The following is a 7,994-nucleotide window of genomic DNA, read 5'->3' as shown; positions in this document are numbered from 1 at the left end:
ATGTTAAGAAATTTTTAAGGCTTAAACTTCAAAAAGTTAAGAACATCCGAAGGCTTCAACAATTTCGGATGTTCTTATAAAAAGAACGTGTAAATGAGGGGGAAAACCTCATAGAACAAATTTGATAAAACTTTTGTCTGTATAAATTTGTTTTCAACCTGAAATGAAAACCACAATTTAATTTGACATCACTTTACTTTCAATATATTACTTTGTGCCAAACTGTCTCAACATCGTTAAAAATGTTGCTGACAAAGGAATCTATGCAGTAATGGTTTTCTTCAAACTCCTTCAGCTATTCTGGGAAATATTTCAAACGATTGATAGGAAATTGAGTATTAACTTCATACTGAATAAGGCCTATCTATACTGAAAAGAATCAGGTGGTCATTTTTTGGACCTACCCCGGTGGGATGGAGGTCCTACAAATTAACCTTTGTCCGTTCGTCCGTTCGTTCGTTCGTTCGTTCGTTCGTTATTAGCTTTCCTCGCGATTGGCTCATTAGTTTTTTTCTGATTTTTTGCACAAAGATGTGTAACTATAAACCCTCGAATGTGACGGAGCCCGATTTTCGAAAAAAAATTTTTTTGGGCAAATTTGGGCCAAAAAACGGCTAAAAAACAGGTTTTTGGACTTTGTGAAAAATTGGATCATTAACTTTTTCTGATTTTTTGCATGAAAGTAGGGTACCATCATAGGTAAAAGATGGCTTAAGCAGATTTTTGCAAAAAAATTTTGTTGGCTCAAAAAACACATCTTTATCTATAAGAATGACTATTAATAAGCATACATCAATGTTCTTAGCCAAATTACTCAATTTTTTGATGAGATGATGTTTTTTGCTCACAAAGTCTTGAATATGAAAGAATATTTCAAGAACATGAAATTTTGGTTTCTAAACGTTTTTTTATAAGAAACAAACGACTAATTTTGATAGATCGTCACTATTTGTGCTCTGAAGGATTGTTTAATGGTCACGCTCCAGGGCCGGCGAATTGGTTTTAAAAGTGAGGGGGCTAAATGATTATAGTGACTAAGGAGGCCCCACCATGGTTGGGGCCGACGGGCGGGAAAATTTTGGTACTCTACATTGGCTTAGAAGTGATCTAAATTTAATTTTTATGAAGTTATTGGAATGAAAACATCAAAGAAATTAAAAAAGTAACTAAAGCGACGCTCTCGAGTCGACACAAACTCTCTACCAACTTCATCTAAATAAAGTTTATCCGTTGGATTTTTATGGATATGGAGCAAAGAAAGATTGTTAAACCGTTTTGGCTTCATTGTTGAACGTAGCCAAGTCTTTTTTCTCTCACCCTCTCTTTTTCTCTCTCACTCTTTTTTTTTTTTTTGCAAAAAAGTGGTGGGGGGGGGGGGCTATAGCCCCCTAGCCCCCCCCCCCGGTTTCGCCGGCCCTGCGCTCACGTAGATATCAATTATATATGTATTAAATGCATAACCAGGTAGGTCCATAAAAGTATCACTTGTTTCATCTCAGATAGGCGGCGTGTCCTCGAAATACATAGGAAAATACAGGGCGGGGTCAATAAGGTTTCATGAAAAACAGGGGACCTTCAAAAAAAACCCAGCTGACACACAACGTTGTTTTAACGTTAATCGAATGTTCATAACGTCCATATAACGCTAGACGAACGTTGAAACAACGTTTTGTGTCAGCTGGGAAAAAGCAAAAACTTAAAAGGTACCTCAAAATTGGCTTAAAACCCAAAGTTCTTAGGCAGTTTCATAGACAATTTAGGGGTTTGAACTTCTCATAATTAAAATGACCAAGAAGTGGAGGTAAATTATTTCTGGGATGTTCCAAGGCTATCTCTTTATCTTTGTAAGAATTTTATTGAGATGTTCAATTTCTCCAAAAAATAATAGCAACGCAACAAAAATAATGATAGAAAAAATATTAGCACGATCCTTGATTATAACAATATCCAAAATATTTTCACTGTTACAATGAATCAGAATGAATCTAGAAATACTTGCGTATTTTCACAGTATTTTCAAATGTTAAAATGTAATAGAAGTCCCCACTGAAAAGTTTTGATTATAATTATGTTTCGATCAACATCATCAATATTTTTTACTTCCATTCCAATACATTCATGATTGACTTGAGAAAAGTCAGGCAGAAAAAAAATTGTTTATAATACGGTAACTAGGAAGTCAAAAGCTATAGAAAGTTCCTGTTATACTGCTATTGATTTCATTCACCTTCGCCAGTAATTAAGTCGAATTGCTTGCATTGTAAATTTCTATATTGGCTCTTCAATTAAAATTGCCTATAAGTATTATGTGAAGGAGTACCTGACTTATTTCGGCCGTTCTTTAGGTCTTAATTGTCAACGCAATCTACTTACAACGGCTTGATTTTCTTCGGCCATTTATTATATTTCAACAATCATGGTAAATCCATCTTTGATTGGTGGATTTAAAATATTTTCTTGTTAGGTGGAAACCGTATGTTATGCTTTGTTTAGATAAAAAAAATATCCGAAATGTGTTTGTTGTTGTTTTGTATCGTTATTTTAAAGTTGATTACAAAATTCAAAATTCACATCGTAAAGATAGGACGTAAAAATTAATGATACCAAAACTTTCAGAATCATGAATCCAATCTACGTATACTACATATTTCAAAAGAATAAATTATTATTCCACCCATTGATTGAAAATCAACCAGAAAATGTCTTATACGAACTTTCAAACCGCTTATCTTTACTCGACTATATTAATGATTTGATGTTAAGTCAGAGAGTAACGAGTCCAATTTCTACGAACGTTTTAGAATGCAACTGTCTGCTATGCCTTGAGAAACCTTGTTCAATCTGTACTCTATATCACATACAGATTAATTTACAAGATCAAAATCTTTCTTTGATAAACGTTTTCTAAGGACAAACTATATAAGAACCTTCAAGGCCTAAAATTTGAAAAACATTTTGAAAACAGATCCAGGCCTTGTAGAGTCTAAAACATACAATTTCTAAGGAAATTACTCACAAAATGTTTAAAACAAGAACACTTTTAGGCTAAGAGTCCAAAGAATTAAAGAACATCTGAAGGCTTCAAAAGTTTTTGATGTTCTCATAAAAAAAACGTGTATTTGAAAATCTTCTTACCACTTTTGTGTTGATGTTTTTTCAATTCAGTTTATCGTATCATCTAACAGTCAAGGACACCTTCAAATTAGCCTATCATAGGTTGATTAGCCTATCATAGGCTATTTAGACTATTTTATATAGGCTATTTAGCCGAAAATCGATAAAAACTTCGATTTCTGACGAAATATAAATAGTCGCGTCTATTTTTCACCATTACTTCATTGCCCAAAGCCAAAAGAATCTTTTTCACTTAAACTGATATAACATTCAATTTTGGAAACAGAAATATGAATAAATTTATTATCCATCGGCTAACTAACCGATTATAGGCTAATTTTCTGATAATGAAGTGCCGTGTACAAAAACACATATTTGTTAAAAAAATTTTTTTTTTTCAAAAAGCCCGATTTTCTTACCCTTCGCATGCGCACGCATGCGCAGTACAAAAAAGTGGAATATTTCCTAAACCAAAATTGACCCAAAGTCAAAATTTGTCATGAACATTTCTCTGACAATGAGAAACCATGTATTCCTTAGAGAAGACGCGACTATTTTTATTTCGTCAGAAATCGAAGTTTTTATCGATTTTCGGCTAAATAGCCTATATAAAATAGTCTAAATAGCCTATGATAGGCTAATCAGCCTATGATAGGCTAATTTGAAGGTGTCCTTGACTGTCTAAGTTTTTTGATCGGTTTAGGTTTTTGAATCGACAATTTTTTATTTAAACCCTGTTATTTTTTCGGGTAGCATGCCACAACCACTAAGCACTTTTGTTGAAAAATTTGGTCTCTTACTCTATTATTCATCGTATGTAAGCGCCATTAAAATGTCCTCTGACATTACATTGCGGACCGAACAGCTGATGGTTGCAATCGACGTATAGAATGATTTTACGTTACTTACAACCAATAATCTGTTGGGTCTTAATGATGTAATGTCAGAATACATTGCAATGGTACATATCACCATTTTTCATTTTTGAAATATTTCTGAGGTGGGTATCCCTTTGATTAACCTTTCCTGGATTTTTGCAGATTTTAAGAGATCTCCTGGGTTTCTCACGAAGTCACGCTAATCCTCTAGATTTTCCGACAACTTTACTCACCCGGGCAGAAAATATAATTACATATGGGGAGGGGTAAATTTCTTCCAATGACCTAGATAATAGGCGATAATAGTAGTTTTGGTGTTGAAAAATGTTTATCTCGAAATCATAAATAAAATTTTAATTGGTTAAGAAATTTAGATAAATTACTTAATAAACGGATTTATTTACATCGATGGATGTTTGACAATTCTATATATATTGTATTTAAATAAGGATTTTTTTAATCTAAAAAAGTTACGAACATCCGAAGGTTTCTAAGTATTTTTGATGTCATTAATAAAAAGATGTCTTCAGTATTCAACTGTCTTCGTATTTTTATTCACTTTAGCGTACAATGCTGAATTGGGTCTCACCGATGCATCCGTTTCATTGGTTACTGGTGTACTGTAATAATTAACTTCGTCATCGTCATCACCATTATCATTATCATTTTTACCATTATTTATTATTTTTCCCGGCTCACAGTACTCTGTTACCAGATTTGATTCATCGTCAAGGGCAGCATTTTCAATTTGATCTCTAGTCTTCAGTTTGTTGCCATCACTGGATTCTTGCTCGGGAATATCATCGCCCTTAATATCCGAAGATTCCTCAATATCCTCTTCATTTTGGCTTTTCGATTTTGAGTGTCCATCTTTGTCAAGTGCAATGTACGCTTCGGAGGAATTCTTTTCGTGTGTGTCATTAATACTGTATTCACATTCTGGTTTTCCACTTTTATCAGGCACACTATCATCAGGATCAATCGAGTCGTCTCCATTTGTATCGCCTTGTTCAGATTGCATTGAACTCTTCTCAGAAGGTGAAACTTCCAGGGTCTGATATTCGGGTTCGAGTTCCTCATATGTTGGGTTACTTTGACTCTTCTCAGATATTATTCCAGCCTTTTCGGAAGGTGAAACTTCCAGGGTCTGATATTCGGGTTCGAGTTCCTCATTTGTTGGGTTACTTTGAGTAGAAATGACCACTATTGCATCATGCTCTTCATTTTGTGTTGAAGCTTTCATAGAGAATCGATTATTCTTAGGCTCGATGTCATGATATTCAGGTTGGTGGTTCGACGGTAAAGCGTATGTGTTTAATTCGGTGTATTCCACCGGTGGAGAGTTTCCGTCAACTTGCGCGTAGATGGGTGTAATCGTTTCTTCCTTGGCCCTTTTTCTTGCATATCTGTAACAAATCAAGAAAAGTAAGAAATTAGCGATTTTACGTATATGTGTGTTTTTCTGTGACAGAGACGTTTAGCTTCTGATTCGCTGAGGACGACGGTAAATCAACATTTTTACCTCCCGACTTTGCGGGTTCAAACTGCTTCAGGCCCTCCGCCGTCCTCAAAAGAGCATAAATTCGCTGTAATATCAAAGGTTAACGTCTGTAATGATTTCAAAAAGTAGAATCTATTTCGGACACGCTATTTTAAAAAGTACCTGCGACGCGAATGAAATATTTTGGCTCTTAAAAACCCTCTAATACAAACTATTGTAATGGTCCTTTTGAATTTTGAATTATATCTTTTTAATTTCTCACCTTCTGTACAAGAGCAATGCCAAAACCATTGCAAGGATGACAATAACGATAATGATTACGATAATGGTGACAATAAGACCATTGTTATTTGAATATTTAGCGTCGTCTGTCATTGGTGATTTTGTTGTGGTGGTTTCTGTTGGTTCTGTCCACAAAGATGAATTCTTTCGTTTCTCTGTGCTGTAAGCTGGTTGTTTTGTAGAATTCTCTGGGGATTTTGTACTGGTGTCTAGTGGATTTGTGGCTTTTTCCGGTTTTGTGCTGGTGTCAGGTTGTTTTGTACTGGTCTCTCTTGGTTTTGTGCTGGTCTCTCTTGGTTTTGTACTGGTCTCTCTTGGTTTTGTACTGGTTTCTCGTTGTTTTGTGCTGGTGTCTGGCTGCTTTGTACTGGTGTCAGGTTGCTTTGTACTGGTCTCTCTTGGTTTTGTGCTGGTCGCCTGTGGTTTTGTGCTGGTCTCTCTTGGTTTTGTACTGGTCTCTCTTGGTTTTGTACTGGTCTCTCGTGGTTTGGAGCTGGTTGCCTGTGGTTTTGTGCTGGTCGCCTGTGGTTTTGTGCTGGTCGCCTGTGGTTTTGTGCTGGTGTCTGGCTGCTTTGTACTGGTGTCAGGTTGTTTTGTACTGGTCTCTCGTTGTTTTGTGCTGGTTGCCTGTGGTTTTGTGCTGGTCGCCTGTGGTTTTGTGGAGGTCTCTGCTGGTTTTGTGGTGGGCACTGATGGCGAAAGTGTTGGTTTAGTTGTAGATCGATAATCAATTGGTTTAAGTTGCTTGACAAATGGTTTAAGTTGCTTGACGAGATCATCGATTGAACTTGAACGTGGAAGAGGATCTATTGAAAAAAAGTTTCAACAAAATTATTGTTTATTCAACATTCAGTTCCATTATTGCATGGGATCATCCCCCCCCCAGGAAGATGGGGGGGGGGAATCAGATTTTGGTGCCAGGGGGGAAGTGAAAATTTCAAGCTTGATGGGGGGAGAAAGGCGAATAGGGGGTATATTCAGTCCTCTACCTAGTGGGGGGAGTAATAGGATAAATACAGACCTTCCTGGTGTGTTTGGGCATTCAGGCTTATGAGCCTGTCTTTCTTGGGATTTTGAAAGTCTTTTTTTTGCTATAGTAGCTTGCGAATTGAGGCGAGTCTGGATCATCACTTTGCAACCTTATACATCGTTAGGGGGATTCCATTGGGGGCGCACAAATTTTAAAGACAGGGGGGGGAAAGGCCAGGGGGATTTTAGCTCATATTAGGGGGGACCAAAAAGCTGGAGGACGCCATGTATTGGAAAGCTATGCTGACCTTGTACCTGTTGAAAAATAAACGCAGGGCCCTCCCAGAGCCTTAGAAATTTTTTCTTGCCTACAAATTTCAACACATCGCAATGATCCTTTCCATTGGGACATATGTATGTTAAAACGCTTAGAAGTCCATCCAATTTCCGCCGGTCTTCGTTCGCGGAAAAGATCTAGGATAGAGAACATTTATCATTATTATTGTTATCGATTTTGCTGCTTTTTGAGCTTCTTGTCTCATGGAAACTTTATCTAAGCTGGCTCAGCTCAACAAGTTACAGTTGTAACTAAGAGATTTCACATCTTTTGGGAAGAAAAATGGTATTACATACATACCGTAGCAAGGAATTTTCTCATAATTTTACAAATAAGAAATCTTCAATTTAAATAACCGAAAGTTTTCGATTTCAATTTCAGTTCAATTTCGTTCAAACCCTTTCTCTTCTTTTGGATCGGATGGCTTCACTTTTCTTCCGCTGCGGCTGCATTTTTTTGTAGCAACGAAAGAAACTGAAATTTTAATTACTCATAGTAAATTTTGCCTTTTGCACTTCCAAGTCAAGAAACAATGCAGACTGCATTGTTTCTTGACATAGAATAAACTCCATATGGAACAGAACTTTTTATCTTTAGCTCAAACTTCGAATGATTGAAATTCTGATTATTTGGCAAATCTTTTTTAACTTGAGTGAAGGAGTTTTTTCCTGAATAGAGTTAGTAGAACCAATGGAAATGGTCTGAATAAACAGGGGTGCTACATTGTTAGACAGGATAAGATTTAACGGAATGAATGATACTCACTAAATTTCTACCAGAAATTTTCATATTGATTTGATTTCGGTGTTCTAAGTCCTGCCAAACAAGCCTACCGCTTTCTTCGAAACCCCATATCTTTATTATTTTCCAATCAGCATTTGAACATCGGAGGTTGATATGTGTAGTGTTTTTG

The sequence above is a fragment of the Clytia hemisphaerica genome, unplaced genomic scaffold (assembly GCF_902728285.1).
Source record: "Clytia hemisphaerica strain Z4C2 unplaced genomic scaffold, Clytia hemisphaerica genome assembly, whole genome shotgun sequence".
NCBI classification, from domain to species: Eukaryota; Metazoa; Cnidaria; class Hydrozoa; order Leptothecata; family Clytiidae; genus Clytia; species Clytia hemisphaerica.
Note: the sequence above shows the minus strand (reverse complement) of the source record.